General features: G+C 39.1%; 1 protein-coding gene across 1 annotated transcript in view; it reads left to right on the top strand.

Moving 5' to 3' along the window:
• Positions 1 to 24,061, top strand: part of LOC126175203 (PAN2-PAN3 deadenylation complex catalytic subunit PAN2) — a 319,055-nt gene that overhangs the window by 113,934 nt on the left and 181,060 nt on the right. The gene's annotated exons all lie outside the window — the stretch shown is intronic.

The following is a 24,061-nucleotide window of genomic DNA, read 5'->3' on the forward strand; positions in this document are numbered from 1 at the left end:
GGAAGAGGAAACAATGTTGAACCAAGGTATCATAATAAAAATTAACCTTTACTATATAAAAATCAGTATCTCAATCCTTAGCACTTATATATAATGGTGGACATCCTTAAAATGCGTTAAAAATACTAAAATCAAATGGGAAGAACAGAGAATACAAAAGAAGTCAGTTTTATCTGACTTCTCCCATATACTTTGTAACTTTGGTCAGAGATTTAAAAAACATGTCCGAAATCATTCCAGTTCATGGGGTGGTTTCAGACACTTTTTGTCTGTCTTGGCCAGATATAGATACACCAGGACTTCCTGTTTATAGGATATTTCATTTGTTACACATATATCCCACCACTCCTGTAGTGAACAATGCAATCTAACAAAAGCTGTGCAAGTTACGATGAAATTACCAAAAACTGCCCAAAATCTACCCATATGGCAGTACACAAAAATATTCGTTTATCTCCTGTAGTTGGCTTTTATGGCTCTGTAAGACATTGTCAACTATCTCAAAACTAATACTATCCATATTTGTTATTTTGGCAGAAATAGAATTATATTTTAAAAAATAACTCTGTGGTCAGTTGACAATATTATGAAAAGATAGACTGCTTCTCAACATGTTGCAATGTTGAGTCGCAGATAGTTACAACAAAAAGACTGTTGACAAGTAAGCTTTTAGACAAAACACACACACACACACACACACACACACACACACACACAAGGATTTAACTTTTACAAGCTTTCGCAGTCAGTGGCTTCTTCTTCTGGCAGAAGAGTTGAAGAGGAAGGAAGAGGGGGCAAAGGAAAAGGACTGGAGAGGTTTAGGAAAAGGGGTACAGTTCAGAAAAGTCACCCAGAACCCCAGGTCAGGGAAGACTTTCCTTCTCATCCTGCCTGGTAATTCTCTCCTGACCTGAGGCTCTGGGTGACTTTTCTGAACTGTACCCCTTTCCCTAAACCTCTCCAGTCATTCTCCTTCACCCCTCCCCCCCCCCCCTTTTCTTTCTTGTTCAACTCTTGTGCCAGAAGAAGGAGCCCCTGACTCCAAAAGCTTATAAAAGTTAAATCCTTTTGTGTGTGTGTGTTCCCCTGTCGTCGCTTGGTGAGTAGATATTATATGATCTTAGATAATGTATTTGTTTTTATAAGGAAAATTATCTGTGCAACGTTAACTGATCTTAACAGTGTGAGTAAGACATTGTTTTCTGCATTTCTACAAATGCTGTGAAAGATGTTTCTCATTCTTGCTTTTATTTCCCGTGTAATTTTTCAAAATATGAGTGATTATCTCCACTGTTACTGTGAATTACACGTAGGTATCATTGCTCAATTTCAGAAGTTGTTGAGGTTTGTTCACAAATAATTATAGGTGCTATACCAATTTCATTTCCATAATGTGGAAGGCTTCTGTTTTTCTGCTGAGTCAGTGGAAGAAAGTGCTAACTCAGGACAAATTTTAACTTAAAAGTTATTGGTTTGCTAAATTCAAAGATAAGAACAAAAATATTATCAGAAAAAAAGTTAATATAGTAAACAGTGTTTTATTGTATTAATTATGGAGCTACTTTTTTCCAGCATGTGATGATTTTGAAAGTATGAGGGTCGTATGATCATGCTAATGCTTATTAAACTGAGGGTTAGCAATTTCTTCTTCTGACACGTGCAGTTGTATTATTAGAAACAGCTGCTGGGTTACAGACACAGAGAGAGAGAGAGAGAGAGAGAGAGAGAGAGAGAGAGAGAGAGAGAGAGAGTGAGGACGGGGGGGGGGGGGTGCTTGTTTTCTTAGCAATTGGAAAAGTTCTGCATATCAAGTAACTGGGATGTTTTTGGCTGATTATGAGCATGACACGAGAACTGAAGAGCACAGAATGGGCAACGCTTGTGGTATCGACACATTTGACTGCAGCTAGATTTTAGGTGCCACCATTTCCATTTACTGTTGTGGTTTGGCACAGTATACAGCAGCTTGTGAAGTATTTATGTGGCTGTAGGTTTGCTGCTGCAGGCAGATACTCATAGTACAGCAAAGTACTCACCTATTCAATTTTGGATGGTTGATACATAGAAAAAAGTGAAATGTATTGGTGAATTGCGAGACACGATGGTATATGCCAGAGACAGAGAATGAAGCTGTCAGTCTTGCTAATGTGCAGCTCACCATTTAGGTAGATGTTCTCGTGTGTGTGTGTGTGTGTGTGTGTGTGTGTGTGTGTGTGTGGGCGCGCGCGCGCGCTTGTGTGTGTGTTTGGGTGGTAGGGAGAGGGGAGGGGGGTAAATTAATCATGGAATTCCAATCATATGTATCTGTTTATTTACCTGCAGCATCCAGCAAGTGTCCTATAAAATCTCGTTTTGACAATACATCACACCATTTCTCTTAGATTTTGTCAGAATCGTTTGAAGAAGACTCCATAGGTAAGGGGATGCTTATGCACCAACCAGTCTTGAAGTTCCTTCTGTTACCTGCCAGTGTACCTGACCTCAGTTCTGTTGAATACATCAAGGGTGTCATCAGCTGCTGCCTTCATCAGGGCAAAAGGGCTGCTACATGCTGGTAGGTTTTGTGTGTCTGATTCAATTTCTCAGGAATGTGTCACACACTGAAAGGCTGTGAGCTGCTGTATTATTTACCATCTTTTCTTTGACAGTAGGTTGTAAACTGTGTGATGCCGCCCAGGCAAATTATTGACTTGAAAATCAAATAAAAAGTGAACAAGAATTTATGAGACCTGCTAAGGAAAATTTGCAGACATTTTATTTACATCTGTCATGATCCTCTGTTCTGCATAGATTATGAACTCTGAAACTGTGAATGTTTGAATAGTGTCTTTATGCTAAACCAGGACAAACTGCATTGACCATTTCTGAACATTCTTTAGAACAGACATTGAACTGATTGTTAGTGATAAAGGGACAGCAACAATGCAATAAGTTAATTTCTTGTCATTAGGAAGTATTTTGTTTCTCAAATAATTATGTTGCTTCTTTGCAGCAGCTCTGTGCATCACCCATCCCTTTTTATAGTTATTAAAAGTAAAAATAACTACCATATGCCAGTGCCCGGAAATTAGGAAACCTTTATATGTAGGTGAAGGGTTGTGCTTCATGTTCACCGATATTTTGTTTCATTTTATTTTGTAACTGGCAACCTATTAGAAATGGTCAGTGCAAAAGGCTGTTGCTAAACATGATGGACTAAGTGACTGCAACTGTGTGTGAAGCATGAAGCACAGTTTGTTATTTGATTGCTGTAAATACAAGACTCTGTTACATTCATCAGATAATTCTTGTGTAATTATTGAATGTGGCTAGTGGCCAGGAGTGCTCCTTGATTTTCAAGAATGAGGTAATGTTTTCATATTCTTAGTAAGAAGAGACCAGAAAACCTTACAGCATTATGAAAGTTCAAGATTAGTAAACATATAATTGTGCATAAAAGTGGCACTGAAATTCTTCCTTTCTATAAAATCATTGCATTGATGTACTTACTCAGTTTCTACACGAGTCAGATGGTTGTTCATGAGCAGTTGAATTACACACCTGTCTAGCAACATGGAGAAACCTCTTTTAGTTCTTGTGGAATATCGGAATATCACGTGTGCTGATAAACAAGTCTTTTTCATCCTATACTTTACTGCCATGCTGCTGATAAGTATTAAGTTTGATGACATAACAACAGTGAGAGACTCCAAACTATTCTAGTCATCATGGTGATTAGACTGCTGTCTCCAACACAGATATATCTCTTAGGCAGTTACCAGTAAAGGAAGCATTGTCCTTGTGGTAGTATTATGCTTATTTGCCACAAAGATAGATTACTAACAGACACTGTTGTTTTGAAACAATTACTTTTTTATTTTTTCTTGTGATGCTGTTAAGACTTAATGTACTACAAGATAACTATTACCAAGGACAGTCATCATTGTTACTTGCATAGGTCATTGCTGGCCTGCGCAGAAATACTGCAAAGCCAAGTTCTCTCATGAAAGTATTCTGATCTAGAAACACATTGTAAACTAGTAGATAACAAGTTTCTCTGGGAGATATTTGACTAGATCATTAATATTAAATGATTTTTCAATAAGAATCTCCAGAATACTGTAATAAGTTCATAGAATCTGTAGGCTGGAGCAAAATATGAGGGTGCGAGTTAAACTGAGACTGAGATATAATAACTTGGAGTTTAGTGTGTGGAGAAATAGATATGTGATAAATGATAGATATTGTTAATAACACAGGAGATACATAGGAATTTATTCTGTATGAAGAAATAAATACAAGCAAGTTGGTGGGAGAAAGAAACCATACGTTTCTTTTATAATGATACATTAAGCAATGTCTTCAGTAAATTGTGCTCCTTGGATTGAATTACTGTGGTGCTGAATGACATAATTTTGTTTCTGTCCATACATTACTAATGCTTATAAACAGTGCAATAGAGTGTGCATGGGAAGATTTACCGAAATGAAAAAGTACATCTGTTGATGAGATGATATATGTATGTGTTCACAGAGGATTCTAAACATGCACTACTGCTCTTTATCTCCCTTTGTGCAAAGACCACACATAAAATGAAAGCACTTACAGTGCTTATGAACTTACAGGCAATTTTCTCTCCCATTCATTGTTGATCAATGGAAAAATTAAGCCCATTGTGCTTACTGGTAATGGATATACTCTATTAAAACACAAAGTGATTCTTTTCTACTTTTACACTGCAATGCACCTTATCATCTATTGAAGAAATAGTCACGATTTGTTAGGTTTTATCATATTTTACCTATTGGAATTGTTTGGTGGTATCGAAGTGTTTTTGCATTTCAGTGTCACATTTTTTTATCTTTTTCACCATAAAACCTGGTCAGTACGTACCTTCAGGAAACAAAATTCCCAGCACTGTCAATAGAAAATACTTAAAGGAGAATGTTTTCTGTTTAGAATGTTTATGTTGGCAGTACTGGGACTTTTTTCTCGTGAAGGTAAACACTGACCAAAATTTCTATCTCTTGTAATGTTAACAATTTTCTTGCTGCAGTTCGCCTTTTGATACAAGTTGTCATAAAATTTAAATGTTTTTGATCTCAAATTTCAGAAGTGAGTGAGTCAGAAATTAATTATAAAGGTAGACTACTGTAAGATAGGTTTTGTTACGAAATACATCTTCATTTTATCGATTAACAGTTTGTCCCTGTGGCACGAATTCATGATGAACTGATCCTTCAAAGTCAAAGAAAACTATCAGCATGGCTTTGGCATGTGATATGACCTGACAAGCTTTTTTTGGTCTGGGAGAACATTTCCCGACCCGCAGTGAAGACTGAACTTTGGTCTCAACAACATAACCGTAGCTGCACGTCTTGTCACTAGTTATAATTCACTTATGGAACATCTCATTCTCATTTGCATGATCCAAAAGCTCTTCACAGATTGCGAGCTGAAGGTCTTTCTGGTCTTGACTCATGAGCCATGGGACGAACTTGACAGCAACATGATGCTTTCCAAGATGCTGTGTCAGGATTTCATGACATGACCAAACGAAATGTTACACACTCCTGAAATCTCTTGGATAATCAGTCTTTGATCACTATGCACAATTTCGTTGATGTTCCTGACATGAGCATCATTGGTAGACGTTGAAGGGTGTCTTGATTGAGGGCCATCTTTAATCTCTGTCTGCTCATTTTTAAACCATATGAACCCAGGATTGCTGGAAATCAGGATATTTCAAACATGGGGAAGTTTCAAACACTGGAATTTTTTTTAAAATGAAATGATTTGTTTACAGAGAAGGCATGCATTTTTGTAGGCTTGTAGGCTGGGTGCAGCTGAATATGTGCACTGCTTCCCTACTACTGCTTCTCCCCTTCCTACCACTCCCCCTCAGCTTTCAGCAGTGCTGCCACCACTTCATCTACATCTACATCTACATCCACATCCATACTCCGCAAGCCACCTGACGGTGTGTGGCGGAGGGTACCTTCAGTACCTCTATCGGTTCTCCCTTCTATTCCAGTCTCGTATTGTTCATGGAAAGAAGGATTGTCGGTATGCCTCTGTGTGGGCTCTAATCTCTGATTTTATCCTCATGGTCTCTTCGCGAGATATACGTAGGAGGGAGCAATATACTGCTTGACTCTTCGGTGAAGGTATGTTCTCGAAACTTTGACAAAAGCCCGTACCGAGCCACTGAGCGTCTCTCCTGCAGAGTCTTCCACTGGAGTTTATCTATCATCTCCGTAACGCTTTCGCGATTACTAAATGATCCTGTAATGAAGCGCGCTGCTCTCCGTTGGATCTTCTCTATGTCTTGTATCAACCCTATCTGGTACGGATCCCACACTGCTGAGCAGTATTCAAGCAGTGGGCGAACAAGCGTACTGTACCCTACTTCCTTTGTTTTCGGATTGCATTTCCTTAGGATTCTTCCAATGAATCTCAGTCTGGCATCTGCTTTACCGACGATCAACATTATATGATCCTTCCATTTTAAATCACTTCTAATGCATACTCCCAGATAATTTATGGTATTAACTGCTTCCAGTTGCTGACCTGCTATTTTGTAGCTAAATGATAAAGGATCTATCTTTCTGTGTATTCGCAGCACATTACACTTGTCTACATTGAGATTCAATTGCCATTCCCTGCACCATGCGTCAATTCGCTGCAGATCCTCCTGCATTTCAGTACAATTTTCCATTGTTACAACCTCTCGATACACCACAGCATCATCTGCAAAAAGCCTCAGTGAACTTCCGATGTCATCCACCAGGTCATTTATGTATATTGTGAACAGCAACAGTCCTATGATACTCCCCTGCGGCACACCTGAAATCACTCTTACTTTGGAAGACTTCTCTCCATTGAGAATAACATGCTGCGTCCTGTTATCTAGGAACTCCTCACTTGCCTAGCAGCTGTTGATGAGAGGCAGGGAGGCATGAGGAGTGGTCTGTTTGGATCTGGTTCTCAGAGACTGTAGACGCAGCGGCCGTAGACAGCAGTCATGTGTGCATGAATTGTGTGTGAGTGACTGTGTGGAGTGACTCTGTGTGAGTGATCATGTGAAAGTGTGTGTGCTCTCGTTTTGTGACAAAAGCTAAGGCTGAAAATTTATTTGTGAGAGTGTGATTGTTTCTACATGCCTGTCTGCGTCTTAGCAATCATCTTTGCAGTGAGTTGCTACCTATCATTATTTTTGATTCTCAGAGTATTGGAACAAGTTATCTGTTGCATGGATTGATCACCATGGTTTCATTTCATCAACATGCTATCAGTAGCTCGTGAACAGCTGGCCGCACGAGTGCATTTCCACGGCAAGTCAAAACCGCAGGCTGCACCATACCTGTAAAATATAGACATAACACAGTGAACAGACAATAATGAATATAGTAGATCCAACATGTTATTGGTGGTCACCTACAGTGTTGGTTTACACAGTTCTTCCCTACCTTACACACTTCTTTCAAGAGACCTACTTTTTTCTGAGGTTATTTCTGAAATCAGTGAAGGAATTTTAAATTTGTCTTGCAACTCCAAGGAAATACATCTTTTTGTCATCAAATGTGTTTTGTTTTATTGAAATAAAATAACACCCTTGGTCTTAATGAAACATGTATACCATTTGTTTCGCTTTCTCCATCTAAAAACAATTCATTACAAATGCTGTTGATGTTAGTAATTAAGATTTTTGCTCACATCAGGAAACTCCATGTGCTTGCGTGTGTTTTTTTTTAGATATTTCCTCATTTGCACTATAGTTTCCTGTACTTTAGCTACAAAGACAGATTGTCAACTTACGCACTATCTAAAAATTTGTTAGGGAAAAATGCTAAAACTTGTCTGGAAATCAGGGAATTTGCCTTGGGGAAGTGGCAACCCTCGAATCATTAGTAACACCAAGTATGGCCTAAGCACTCATCACCGTAGGCTTCCTGCATCATTTGGTGTGTCTCTGTAAAGGTTTCTCCAGTTTCACACAAAATTTATTGCAGACGCGTTGCTCCTCTGACTCTACCACCTTGAAATTCACAAACTATGCTGTACAGTGCTCTACACAATACAGCACTGAACAATAGGTAATAGACATACAACAATGAAACTACTGGCAGGTGCACTTTAAACACAAGCATGTGCAGGGATGCCTACCACATTTTGCTCCAATACACCATTGGCTTGGAATTATAAATGTTCCGGAATTTTTTGAACAGAACTCATATGTAATACTACATGTTCTGTTGGCATTTGAAACAGCTTCCAGTTGTCTTGCAATGGATAAATACAGGTCTTGTGTGGTTTTCAAGAGAACTGATACCATTCTTTATGCAAAATAGTGGCAAGTTCAGAAACAATGATGAAAGCATATAGCGATCATGCAACCTTACCCATTGTAGACCACAAAGACTCAGTAATATTGAGATTATGTGATTGGTGACCAGGGGGAATGTGACAGTTCATCCTTGCTCACACAATTCCAGTCCCAGACAATTTAGAGCTGGCTGAACAGGGCCCCTGTTATCTTGTAATACAGCGTTATCATAGGGGAACTAACATTGTACCGAGATGTGACCTGATCGGCCAAAATTGTTATATGGTCTGTGGCAGTAATTTGACCTTGCAGAGTAACTGTGGGGCCCATGGAATACCATGATATGGCTGCCCAAATCATCTTTGAACCACCACCATGTTTCATCCTGGGGGTGAAAACACAGCCAGAAGTTGGAAACAGTGTGAAACAAGGCTCATCTGAAAAAAATGACTTTTCCCCATTGCTCTATAGTCCAGTTTTTATTTTATGAAATCCACTGCCTTAAAAAAATTCTGCTAGAGTTTCAACATTACTTTTTTCTTGCACCTACCCATTTTTTGTCATCAGTGTCAGTGCTTTCTTTTTACGCTTCCTATTGACTATTATTCAAGCACTGAATTCAATAACTTGGTGCTCTGCCACTTCATTTATTCATTGGTGAAATGTGTTCCACCCTTTATCGTTTTGCCATAGTTTGCAGGTGAATCTTTTCTCACCATTCAGCTGTTGCACCATTAATTTCAGACACTTCACTACACACAGACTCCATCATGTTGTAGGTCATGTAGTCACTTGTGTCCAAAATTAAATTGACTTATAATTCGCAAAACAAGATGATGCAGAACAAGAGTACTACTTCAGTAGAAACAAAACTGATTGTGTGACTAAACAGTTATTTGCTATTGTACATTAGTGGTGTTATTTTTTACTGTCATCATAGGATGTAACATGATTTAAACTAGTCATCTCAGAGAAGTTCTTTCTCCCTACCAGAAAATGCAGTATATTAGGCTCCATGGAAAAGGAAAAAGGTTCGTGCAGCAAATTGGTGTAAATACCAATTATGGTCAGTTAGTGGTGCCTGCCTTCAAAGTGAAAGCTGTTTATATCCACACACATCTGCAGTGATACGTTCTATTGCTCAAAATATTTCTGCATATTGTTGTTTGTGAAAATGTTCAAGAACTTCATCTTTTTGCTCTCCAATGCAAGCCCATGACTGTAGTGACCTATTATTGATTTTAATGAATATTGGTGCAGTACAAACAAAAAGGCTGAAAAATGTCACACACTAATATGCCACAGCAAATAGTACTGTTGTAATGAAAGTAATCCTGACGTACATGACAGCCGTACAGAAACCTTCAGACAGTAATGTATTCACATGACGATACAGAATGTGCAGTGGTTCCTCCTCCTGTGGATCAAAATATAGAGAATGGTTTGCAGTAGTGCCAACTATTGGTGGACAAATGAATCATCAGAGGACAGCAATGAGTAATGGTGGCAATATTAAAGCTGTTATCCTCCAACATACAGAGACTGTGTATGTTTAAGCAGGCTTGTGTGAGAAGTAAGCTCCACTCTGTAGCTGCATGTTGTACTCGTGTTGCAGTGTTTATTCACAAGGCCAATCCTGTCTGTCCAGGCATTAACACAATCTGATGAAACCCAGATCCATATTCACAATAGAAAAGGTACATATGCTGCTGCAGGATGCTGTTGACCACACCTCACAAAGTACCCATAGGAAACGTGTGTGTGTGTGTGTGTGTGTGTGTGTGTGTGTGCTTCAGTATACTCACATAGCTAAATCAAAGCCTTGAGCCTGCAAATAAGTGGTAATTTAAGCTCATTGATGTAGTCTGGGATGTCATTCCCATCTTGCACGTATCAACGAAAACAATAAATTTTCAAAAATATGATATAACTGGACAGGCAAAACGCCTTATCACCAAGTGACGACAAGAGAAAATGCATAAACGTTAACAAAATGTGCAAGCTTTCAGAGACAGTGGTTCCTTCTTCAGGCAGAAGGTTTGAAGGGGAAGGAAAAGGGATGAAGGAAAAGGACTGGTGAGGTTTATGAGGTGGGGAGAACTACAGAAAAGTTGCCCGGAACCCCAGATCAGGTGAGACTTCGTGGATGGGAGCAGAAGGAAAGAATGTCTTCCTCATCCCATCTGGTAAGTCTCACCTGATCTGGGGTTCTGGGTGACTTTTCCATAACCCTCCCCATTTCCTAAACCTCACTAGTCTTTTTCCTTCATCCCTCTTCCTTCCCCTTCAACCCTCCTGCCAGAACAAGAAACCATTGGCTCCAAAAGCTCACACTTTTCAGTAACTTTTGTGTGTTTTCTCTTGCTGCCATTTGGTGAGCAGATTTTTTGTCTTTCCAGTTGTATTACGTCTTGCAAATGGCATTTTATGCTATGTCTACTTCAAAAGCCTGACTGTTTCTTTGTACTTAATGAATATCTTATTTGTAACAGATTGCCACTCACCATATAGGGAAGACACTGAGTTGCAGACAGGCGCAACCAAAACTGTTATACACTTAAGCTTTTGGCCAAAAGGCCATATTCTGAAGTAGAAAACTTTCAGACAAGTGCAATTCACTCACACATGACCACTATCTCTGGCCGCTATGGCTGGACAGCAAACTCCAACTGCCCCCAGATGGGGACAGAAGTCTTATGTGAATGACAAGGGTAAGAAGGCAGTGTGGGACAGGTTGGGAATGGATAGCAGCTACATCTTCCCCACTTTCACTTCCCTCCCCACCTGATTCCTCCTCGTTACCGCCAACACCGACGTCATATTGCTGCCCCCATCAGGTGCAGTTGCAATCCACAATCTGCCTATAGCAGTCAGAGACAGTGACATATTGTGTGTGTGTGTGTGTGTGTGTGTGTGTGTGTGTGTGTGTGCAGTCTTTTACTTGTTACTTCTTTGTCAAATTGAACAATTGCTACACTAAAGCATACGAATGCATTTTTGTGGAACTGTCCTCTGTGCACATCCTCTAAAGAATATTGCAAGTTCCTTGTGTATTACTTTACTAATGAGTGTTGAACCTTATCATAGATTTGTAACAGATTTAATAAATATACAAATTAAGAACAGATCACAATGTTGTAACTATTGTGTTGTATTGTTATACAAACTGAAATGAACTCCAGTTAGAACAATTAATGGTTTGTAGTCAGTAGTGAGATACAAATTGAGCAATATTCAGCCATAAAGATACACATGAAGTTTTTTTGTGACTGTTTTTGTTATAGACACCATTGCTATGTGCCATTTCCATTTATGTGTATGAGAACAGCTATTGCCATACCATAAATTATCAGAGACCAAAATCAAATTTTATCAGGTAGAAAAAGTATTATATGGAAAAGTATTTAGAAGACTCTGAAATGGGCAGAAAACTTGAGTTTCATTTGTTGAACATAGGAAACATACCCCTTACAAAGAAGAAAATCATTTGGTGAACATTGAAATAAACATTTGTGGGCCTCTGCAACTTATCTATAGCCTCCCGTGGTGCTGACTCTGATGATTTAGAAATCAAATGTGCATTTCTTTTTTGTTGATACCAGCAGCATTTTCTGCAACTGCTGTTTATCTGTCTGTAGAATTAATTGCGTATCATCAAGGGAGTGACTGTTTAATTTCATTGCTTTTTTGCCAAATTTCCTGATCAAGAGCCAATTGTACAGCAGCATCTCACATGAAGAGAGTCTGCATAGGGATCTGTGCATTCCAAATTACCATATGAAAATTTGCTCTTTTTACTGAGTCCTTGCAAAGTAATAGTCCACATGTTATGTGATTAGTCTGGTTGCTTGTAAGGTGAAGAAATTTTAGGCTGGCTGTTACAATGTAATGTTTGTGGCAAAAATTTTCAGACATTGTTGAAAGATAAAACTACTGGTGCAGACAAAGGAATTAACTTTTCTAGTGGTATAAGTGTTACAAATGCTGCATAAAAAAGAACATGTGTAACAGAGGGCTTTACATTGGCTCTTATGCTGATAAAATACTTCTTGCCAGTGGTACAATATGTGCATAAAATAGATCTTGCATTAGTGGCAATCATTATAATATGAAGCAGAAGACATTTATGTGTGTGGTGGACAACAACTCCATGTTGGTGGTTCAGATATCTCTGATAACAAGTGGTGCCAGTACTGTTGTAGCAAATAACTTAAACAGACCATAGGTTTGGTTGATATGATTATTAATCCATTGGGCCATAACAACATAACATACCTCCTGTATGGCTGAAATTTAGTGTTTAACCAAGATTAAAAAGTGCTGTCAAAATAAGGGTAGACAGAATAAGCATATGCTACCAGTGTTACAATCCAGTTGAGCATAGACTGCATAAGACTGCTTATGAAAATCACAGTGCCATGAAGAAACAATAGAGAAAATCCATGGATTGTATTCTACACGTGAATTATAGTGGATACAGATAAATTTGTGCATGAACAGACCAGTAAAATAATATTATGTGCCCCAAATCAGTATTTGGTTAACTGCAATAAAAACTTTCAGCATATCTTGACATCGAAGCTAGAAAGCTTTCAGTATGACATTTAAGAGTTGAAATGTTACCTGCATTGGCTATTGAATGAAAGTAATTGAACTGGCAGCTTGCTCCATAACATACGTGTTCAGTGGACATCATGCTAGCTGAATGAGGAAACCAGGGTGGCATGGTATCTCTTATGTAGAGTTGATATATTGAATATACCATGCCACTAGGAATGAGAATTTCCCTGTCTGAAAACAGTCCCAGCTATGATTCTCTGTGTGGTGTCACCGCCAGACACCACACTTGCTAGGTGGTAGCCTTTAAATCGGCCGCAGTCCATTATTATACGTCGGACCCGCGTGTCGCCACTATCAGTGATTACAGACCAAGCACGGCCACACGGCAGGTGTAGAGGGACTTCCTAGCACTCGCCCCAGTTGTACAACCGACTTTGCTCGTGATGGTTCACTGACAAATTACACTCTCATTTGCCGAGACGATAGTTAGCTTAGCCTTCAGCTACGTGATTTGCTACGACCTAGCAAGGCACCATTACCAGTTACTATTGATGCTGTAAAACATGTACCGTCAAGAGCGAAGTTCACAATTTATGGATTAAAGTTAAGTATTCCATCAGCTACGTCAGTTTCTTCTACAGTCTAATTTCCTTGTCCTGTTCTAGACCTCACGCCAGCCTGCGTGAGCTAAAACGCGTGCCTTTCGGCTTCTTCTAATATTACAGTGTTGGTCTCCTGCCAACCCACAACACTCCGATGTTTGAGAATATGTGCAATTCTGCACAGCAGTGTTACCCATTATATGCCACAACATTATGTTGTCCATTCACCTTTTATGATGCTAGACACTTGAGATTTATCACAAAGGAATTTCTGGTTGGTCTTCTTCAGTGAAGTCATTGAAGTTAGACATTGGATTTATAGAAGGAATACATGGTTCATGGTGTGGGTTCCTGTAGTCATGTCCTAGTTCATGAACCACGGGCAACGTATGAGTGGCCAAGTAAGTGGTCCCGACAGTCGGGATACCAGTTACTTTGGAATAAGGCTGGGCATCTCGGACATATTCTGAGTCGTGGTCACCTTTGTGCTCATACGGCAAAGACTACCAAATCCACCGGTTAGTCCCTCAACCGTTAGGGGTAAAACTCAAAGGGACTCGGGGCAAGTAAGGCTAGCAACCTGCTTCCCTGGTACTTTAAATATGATGCTGGCAACAATCAGAGCAAAATGGCTCGGACCTTTGGAGGTGACGGAGTCCCACCTCTAACTGACAAACCAGGGACTCCTAAGATACGACTTGGCAAACAAATGGTAATGAGATGGGGAGTTATTAATGTCAGTGGGGGCTACTCTGGGAAGAAGGTAGAGCTGGCAGAGGCTGCAAGTAAGATGGGGCTGGACGTTTTAGCTGTTAGTGACATTCGGGTAAGGGGTGAGAAAGAAGAGGAAGTGGGAGAATACAAGGTCTACCTGTCAGGAGTCAAAGCAGGAATAGCACAATGGGGTGTAGGGCTTTACATCAGGAAAGAAATGGAACCCGGCGTAGTTGCAATAAGGTATGTAAACAAACGACTGATGTGGATAGATTTGACAGTGTCTAGCAAGAAAATTAGGATTGTGTCAGTATATTTGCATTGTGAAGGGACAGCTCAATATAAGATGGCTAGTTTTTATGATGCACTCAGTGATGTAGTTGTTAGAGTAAAGGACAAGGACAGTGTTCTGCTCATGGGTGATTTTAATGCCAGGATTGGAAATCGAACAGAAGGGTATGAAAAGGTTATGGGTAAATTTGGAGAGGATATGGAGGCCAACAGGAACGGGAAACAACTCTCGGATTTCTGTGCCAGTATGGGCTTAGTAATCACAAACTCCTTTTTTAAACATAAGAACATTCACCAGTATACTTGGGAAGGCAGGGGTACCAGATCTGTCATTGACTATATAATAACAGTTCAGGAAGGCTGTGAGGGACACACGTGTATTCAGGGGATTCTTTGATGACACTGATCATTATTTAATCTGCAGTGAAATTGGGATTGTGAGGCCGAAAGTGCAGGAGGTCAGATCCATATGTAGGAGGATAAGAGTGGAGAAACTTCAGGATAAGGAAATCAGGCACAAGTACATAACAGCGATCTCAGAAAGGTACCAGTTAGTTGAATGTAGTCAATTACAGTCATTGGAAAAGGAATGGACAAGGTACAGGGACACAGTACTAGAAGTGGCTAAAGAATGTCTTGGAACAGTAGTGTGTAAAAGTAGGATGAAGCAAACAGCTTGGTGGAATGATACAGTCAAGGCAGCCTGTAAAAGGAAAAAGAAGGCGTATCAAAAATGGCTACATACCAGAACCCAGGTAGACAGAGAAGGTTATGTTGAAGAAAGAAACAAAGCCAAACAGATAATTGCAGCATCCAAGAAGAAATCGTGGGAAGACTTTGGAAACAGGTTGGAGACTATGGGTCAAGCTGCTGGAAAACCATTCTGGAGTGTAATTAGCAGTCTTCGAAAGGGAGGTAAGAAGGAAATGACAAGTATTTTGGACAGGTCAGGAAAACTGCTGGTGAATCCTGTGGATGCCTTGGGCAGATGGAGGGAATATTTTGAAGAGTTGCTCAATGTAGGTGAAAATACAATCAGTAATGTTTCAGATTTCGAGGTAGAATGGGACAGGAATGATGATGGAAATAGGATCACATTTGAGGAAGTGGAGAAAATGGTCAGTAGATTGCAGTGCAATAAAGCAGCTGGGATGGATGAAATTAAGTCGGAAATCATCAAATACAGTGGAATGTCAGGTCTTAAATGGCTACACAGGATAATTGAAATGGCCTGGGAGTCGGGACAGGTTCCATCAGACTGGACAAAAGCAGTAATCACACCAATCTTTAAACATGGAAACAGAAAAGATTGTAACAATTACAGAGGTATCTCTTTAATCAGCATTGTGGGTAAAATCTTCTCATGTATTGTTGAAAGGAAAGTGCGAGTATTAGTTGAGGACCAATTGGATGAAAATCAGTGTGGGTTTAGGCCTCTTAGAGGTTGTCAGGACCAGATCTTTAGCTTACGGCAAATAATGGAGAAGTGTTATGAGTGGAACAGGGAATTGTATCTATGCTTTATAGATCTAGAAAAGGCATATGACCGGGCTCGTAGGAGGAAGTTATTGTCTGTTCTACGAGATTATGGAATAGGAGGCAAACTTTTGCAAGCAATTAAAGGTCTTTACATGGATAGTCAGGCAGCAGTTAGAGTTGACGGTAAATTGAGTTCATGGTTCAGAGTAGTTTCAGGGGTAAGACAAGGCTGCAACCTGTCTCCACTGTTGTTCATATTATTTATGGATCATATGTTGAAAACAATAGACTGGCTGGGTGAGATTAAAATATGTAAACACAAAATAAGCAGTCTGGCATATGCGGATGACTTAGTTGTGATGGCAGATTCGATTGAAAGTTTGCAAAGTAATATTTCAGAGCTAGATCAGCAATGTAAGGACTGTGGTATGAAGATTAGCATCTCCAAAACGAAAGTAATGTCAGTGGGAAAGAAATATAAACGGATTGAGTGCCAAATAGGAGGAACAAAGTTAGAACAGGTGGACGGTTTCAAGTACTTAGGATGCATATTCTCACAGGATGGCAACATAGTGAAAGAACTGGAAGCGAGGTGTAGCAAAGCTAATGCAGTGAGCACTCAGCTATGATCTACTCTCTTCTGCAAGAAGGAAGTCAGTACCAAGACTAAGTTATCTGTGCACCGTTCAATCTTTCAACCAACTTTGTTGTATGGGAGCGAAAGCTGGGTGGATTCAGGTTATCTTATCAAGGTTGAGGTTACAGATACGAAAGTAGCTAGGATGATTGCAGGATGGGGACAATGGCAGGAGGGTGTCCACAATGAGGAAATCTAAGAAAAACTGGGAATGAACTCTATAGATATAGCAGCAGTCAGGGCGAACAGGCTTAGATGGTGGGGTCATGTTACACGCATGAGAGAAGCAAGGATACCCTAGAGACTCACGAGTTCAGCAGTAGAGAGTAGGAGGAGTCGGGGCAGACCAAGAAGAAGGTACCTGGATTTGGTGGAGAATGATTTTGAAGTAATAGGTTTAACATCAGAATAGGCACCAGTGTTAGCACTGAATAGGGGATCATGGAGGAATTTTATAAGGGGGCTATGCTCCAGACTGAACGCTGAAAGGCATAATCAGTCTTAAATGATGATGATGATGATGATGATGATGATGATGGTACACGGATGTATTACCACATAATATTTTTGTACTTGTGAGACAGACAGACTAAGAAGCTGTTAAAATACATTTCCCATTGACTAAATAAATGAAACATGCTACTTCTTGTGGAGCTTATACTGGATTTAAATAAATTAGCAACAAATAGAATAAAACACATATGCCATCATTCAATGCAATAACTTCTTACTGAACTTCAGAGACCCTAAAACGGACAACTTATCCACTGAAGAAAATGATATTAGATGAGATGACACAGTGGTTGAAACAATGGATTCACTCTTGGTTGGAGCAAGGTTCAAATTATGTTTATGGTGGATTCTCAAGATGCGTTAAACTAAATACTGTAATAATTCCTTTGAAAAAGACAAGCTGATTTCCTTCCCTTTGCTTCTCAAACCAATTCTATGCTCCACTTCGTCATATCGTCATCACCATCATCATCATAATCGTCATCTTCATCATCATGAAATGTAACCATAATCTTCTCCTCTTTCACAGTGGTCACTGCTTGTTGGTTTCATGTGTTAGCGTACTTCATTTACCCTTCAACCAATGAATGATAGAACTTACTGTTTTATTTATGATAGGTAAAATGTATTAAAAGTTCAGGATGAAGTGGCCTACTTTCATCAGTCTAAAATATATTTGAGTAACAACAATTTGGAAAGGATAGACTGCTACACACTACGTAGAGGAGGCAATTGAGTCGCAGATAGGCATAACGAGAAAGAATGCCAGATATATTCAGCTAATGGATTAAATCCTCCATCAGACGTAAAAAGGTCTCTCACATTACACAAGCATAACTTGCGTGTGTTTGTCCCCCCCCCCCCCCCCCCCACACACACACACACACACACACACACGCACACAGGGCCACTGTCATCTCCAGGCACTAATGCCATGAGACAACAGTGGCTAGTGTGTGCGAGTTGTGAACATGTTTGTTTCTTCTTCATCTGATGAAGAACTTAATTCGATAGCTCAATATGTCTACCATTATTTTTGACCATACCTGCCTGTGACTCAACACTTCCTCTGTGTGGTGAGTAACAATCTATCATTTCCATTTTGTTGCTATTCTTTCATTTTGTTGATACACCAACTTGTATTTTACATTGTTTGATATATTTCAGTAACTAAGACATCATTGCATATTCTGTACCACTTGTATGATGACTCTCTTGCTTCAGTCTGCTTCAGTCATATATACTAGATATCACTGCAGCCAGTTTCTGCTTTTCAGGCAATTTAATAATGTTTGGCAGAAGCAGTGCTCACAATGAAGCATCTCTTAAAAGTGTAATTGAAAAGTTTTGTCAATTTGTAATTGGAGCCTCTACACAACTTCCCTTAATGCAATAGCACTTTAACTAGGAAAGCAAACAGCATTGAATAGCTCATAATTGTGTTTGACAATGATAACAGTAATAAGTATGTGGAAAGGAACACATATCACTGTGAAACCTAGCTTTTCATGTTCAGCAAAATGATGTTTTAGCAACTAGTGTCATGGATAGACTCAGCCAGCTTCTTCATGATGTGCCTGCTAAATATAAGTTTGATAAGGTTGTGGACAACAGACATTAGATTAGGTTACTTACTGAAAGTCTGCTTAGTAATTTCTTAGCTTGCTTAGAAACTATTTTGTCAGTGTGACATGAAGATATTAAGTTATGTGATCATTTAATTCTTTTATAAATTGTGTTAAATCACTGTTGTTGTTGTTGTCTTCAGTCCTGAGACTGGTTTGATGCAGCTCTCCATGCTACTCTATCCTGTGCAAGCTTCTTCATCTCCCAGCACCTACTGCAACCTACATCCTTCTGAATCTGCTTAGTGTATTCATCTCTTGGTCTCCACCTACGATTTTTACCCTCCACACTGCCTTCCAATACTAAATTGGTGATCCCTTGATGCCTCAGAACATGTCCTACCAACCGATCCCTTCTTCTGGTCAAGTTGTGCCACAAACTTCTCTTCTCCCCTATCCTATTCAATACTTCCTCATTAGTTATGTGATCTACCCATCTAATCTTCAGCATTCTTCTGTAGCACCACATTTCAAAAGTTAAATCACTACAGGAGGAAAATGCAATGCCCCCCCCTGGACGATGTTCAGTGCCACCAAGGTGTAAAATGTGCGTACAGTGTGTAAGTGATTCATTTGTCACAGTCATCAGCAATCAGATGGGTCTCAGGTGGCCTATCTGTACATCCTCTGTTTTGATTCTGCAGGCAATAAGTGTGCTGAGTTGAATGAACAGTGTTTGCATTATTCATTCTAAGGTACAACCATGCCCTACCAACAAGTATGTACTCGTGATGACCAGCTTTAGCAATTTGAATGGGGTCACATTGCGAGCATGTAGGATGCTGAATGTATCTATTAAAGGATATCTGCACATTTTGGGCACAATGTATTGTTAGTGTGTCAATGCTTTCAACAGTGACCTGTGGAGCATTCCCACTCTATGGAACAAGTTCTGGACATCCGTGTAGTATGGACACAATGTCAATTAGACATATTGTGTGGACAGCAGTGGCTGACCAATCATCATCCAGGGACAAAATCTGGTCACATGTAGCACCTGTTGCCTCATGAAGGACCATTGTGAACTGCAGGGTAAAATAACAAGTACTCACTACATTGCACAGGCTCTTATCCCCTTTGCTACTGCCATTTCTTCAAAAGGAAGGTGATGTGCTTTTTCGACAGGACATCGCACATCCACATATGGCTGCTGCAACGCAATGTGCTCTTCATGGTATAGAACAACTGCTGTTGGTAGCAAGATCAGCAGATCTCTTGCCAGTTAAACATGTATGAGATGTGATGAAGAGGGAACTTACTTCTTTTCCGGGGGTTGCAAGAGCCACTGCCTTATTAAACAAAGGGCACAAAATGTCTGAGATAATGTATCGCACGATGCTATTCAGTATCTGTATGATCATTTCCATGGAAGAATACATGTCTGTGTTGCTGCCAGAGGAGGATACACTGTGTAATGATGCAACTGTTTGCACACACTTTGCTCTGATATGGTTTTTCATTTGGTATGAATTTGTTATCATATACTCCTACAATGATGAACTACCTGCCACCTCACTTGTCAATAAAATGACCTTGTCCTTGAGGGTGTTTCATTGTTGTCTGGTAGTGTATATGAGCTTAGTCATTTGCCAAAGTACTCAAAAATTGCATTTTTTGTGGAATAGATTATTTACTAAGTACAGACATAATCCATTCTTGATGACTAGTGACCAAGCAAGGTGGCTCAGTGCTTAACACAATGGACTTGTATTCGGGAAGATGACTCTTCAAATCTGCATCTGACCACCCAGATTTAGGTTTTCTGTGATTTCACTAAATAGCTCCAGGCAAATGTCAGGGTGGTTCCTTTGAAAGGGCATGGCTGATTTCCTTTACCATCCTTGACATAATTTGAACTTTTATTCCGTCTCTAATGACCTCAGTGTTGATGAGATGTTAAACCCAATCTACTTTCCTTCCATCAAGGGCTAGTTATGTATCATTGATTCTCTTGAGACTATGGTCGGTGTGATTTCTGAGTGATTTTAGATGAGGAAAATAATTACTGTAGTTATAAATATGGACATGCAAATGTAGTGGAAATTATGAATGACCTAAGTTAACATATCTGAATGAAAACCATTATCCTAAAGAACAAAACTCACAGAATTCCAGCAAGAATAGATTTTTTTAAGTATCTGTATCTACACTAATAATAAATCTGTATCTACACTAATAATAAATCTGTAAAATTATCATGTCTTTCTCTTTCTCTGTTTGAGCACATTAATCAACTACTAGATGAATTTTCTTGGGGATTTTACAGGTAACTTGAGCATAACTTGGGGCACTGTACAGGCTTCATTTCATCAAAATTGGATCACAGCAAATAAAGATATCATATTTGATAGTTTTATCCATACTAATATTATAAATACAAAAGAAGCTTTGTCCATTATGTTTTCACGACTAACCTGCTGAAATGATTTTGATGAAACTTGGTTTGGAGATAGGTTGAACCATGAGGAAGAACACACACTACTTTACGAAGTGTGTAGTACATTATATTTATTGATTTGAAGAATATTACACAAATTAGGGAAAAATATTTACTCTCTCAGAAAGCTATTTGCTTGACTTTTGATTGTTATTGTATTTGTGAAAATGTTTTTATGATTCAATGTAATGAATACAATGCTTGTACCATCCTCAGTGTGTGTAATTCATACTTCCACACCATTTGTTGTATAATGTACATGTTGTATAATATATATAGCTAAATCAATAGCACGATGCATAGATGCGCATCACCCTTTTTATGTGCTGCTCGGCAGTGATGCTGCGTATGCGGATGCGTTGTGAGTTGGTACAGCTTGGGAGGGGGTGAGTGAGGTGCACACTAAAAGCTATGCTTACCCGAAATAGGTAGACAGGTGGAGGCAGCTGATGTTACTGCATGTACAGTAGCTTACTTAGTCAGCATCACTCATCACAATGAAGCTATTGTTTTGCCAAGCCTAGCTATCGATAACATCTGGTTTAAAAACATGTAGCCACCTCATATGTACTTACTGAACAGATACAATGATGAGAGGAGAAAAATAAAGCAGTCTTTATCTATGCTCTAGCTCTAAATAGGAAGGAAGGCAGATACGCATAACATCTTCCTTTTCTTGAGTACATTAAATACTGATTTCAGGAATGTGGTTAGCTATAAAATATCCCAAAATTGGGTAAAGTTTCTTCCGAGGATGAAGTCTTTCACGAAGGCATTATTGTGTAAAACATTCTCAAACTATTTGCCACGTCAGTTCAGGGTAAAACCTTGAGCATTCTACAGTTACCTCTATTTTCTCCATCTGGAGCAACTGACTGTCCAAATTGCTGCTGTGGTGGCCTTACATAGCTCATAGACGGCTTCAGATTGGTTGGTAAACATAACATAAGGTTGGCAGTATTATAGACCAATCAGAAACTGTCTTTGAGCTATATAGAGCCACCACAACATCAGTTTTGATAGTCAGTTGCTTGCGACAAAGCTGATGGAGGTAATTGTCAAAAAGGCAAGGTTTTACTCTGAACTGACATGACAAGAAGTCCGAAAATGTTTTATGTTTCTTCTAACTGGAAAGCAGAAGATGTTGAGCAAATGTTTAAAGATGGTAATTAACTGTCGTGTAGCAATGTGTGGTGTCATTGGAACAGAAAAAAAAGATAGGCATATGCTTGATATCACACAACTAGAAGTTCTTATTTCAGCACAAGAGAAAAGGTGGGAGGGAGATTTCAAAATATTGAGGAGTTGGTAAATAAAGCAACTCAATGACTGGCTATGTATCTGTACTGTAATTCATATACTTGTGTTTTACTCGGTGTTGTATGCTTCTCGTGATAGTACTGTCTAAACACTGATATGTTTTAAAATTTTTTTGAGGAATGAATGCCTGACTTTGGAAGGTTGAGGTTCAGGTAACTTACTTATCTGCCAGCCTTCATGCTGTGTCACTGAGTAGACAGCTGTGGTAGTCAAAAACCTTGAGATCTTCACTACCATCAAGGCATTGCACAACGTATTACCAGCGAGTTCCCTGGGAGTGTATGATCATATGGCCAAGTAACTTGGAGGTGTCATGCAAGATCTTTATGTTTGGAGCATCAGAGTGACCGGATTTTCTGAGAGTTTCCTGATCTTTTTTCATTTTCTGATGAAGATGGTAGCCCTGCTGAATGCATTCTCATTAAACCGTCCCTGTGAAAGTGTAAGATGAAATTCTGCTTGTAGTGATCTTGCCAATAGCATCTAGATGAAATAAACCAGGATAGCTTAATTATCTGACGCCATAGTAACATAGGGTTGAAACAATGAAAAATGACACAGTTCCTTTATTTTGTACAGTACTTACAATCAAAATCTGACGTTGGTGAGCAAGATAAATGATGTATTGTTGAAAAATGATCTGAACTGAAATAAGTATTTCCTGAAAATATGAATTCAAGAACAGAATGAGACGGAATTGAAACAAGAATTGTCAAAGTGGCAAAATGTCAGACATGGGAATAATTTTAATCATAATGTTGTTATGAAATTTGATTGTTAAAGTATGACATGGGAGTTGTAAGTTGGATAGGCTTTGGTACACAGGGTGTATCATAATTAATGGCATAAACGCTTACAGTTGACAGTACACATTACTAGAAGCAAAAAAGTCTCAGTAAACATAGGGTCGAAAATGCATACCTTAAGAGCTACGAGCAATTTTTCATCTTCGATACTGTGAATCAAATCTCTTCTACTGCAAGTTCTTTGTTTTCCATATTTTGGGAACTGGTAGCATGGACCAAAACAAGAAAAAAAGTCCAGTAAACATGTGCTTTAAAATGCATTCCATAAGAGCTATGAGCACTTGTTCATTTTTGCTACTTTGAAACACAACTCTTCTAATGATCAATTGCTCGTAACTTTTAAGGTATTCATTTTAGAACTCATGTTTGCTGGACTTTTTTTTCTTATTTTGGTCCATATTGCCATTTCCCAAAATATGGAAAGCAAAGAACTTGAAATAGAAGAGATTTATTTCACAATATCGAAGGTGAAAAATTGCTCATAGCTCTTAAGGTGTGCATTTCCGACCCTATGTTTACTGAGACTTTTTTACTTCTAGTATGTGTACTTTCAATTGTATGCATTTATGCCATTAATTGTGACACACCCAGTATAGCTTTCTCATAAATATGGGCAGAGTAGCACTGCATATTCAAGGCATCTTTTGCTAACTGACATCGTAATACAAGGAAAAACGAAATCATAGAAACACATTATACAGACAAATTATTGAAAATATTGTTCATAGTAATCACACAAATATGAAGGGACAGAAATGAAAAATTTCTGAAG

The sequence above is a fragment of the Schistocerca cancellata genome, chromosome 3 (genome assembly GCF_023864275.1).
Source record: "Schistocerca cancellata isolate TAMUIC-IGC-003103 chromosome 3, iqSchCanc2.1, whole genome shotgun sequence".
NCBI lineage: Eukaryota > Metazoa > Arthropoda > Insecta > Orthoptera > Acrididae > Schistocerca > Schistocerca cancellata.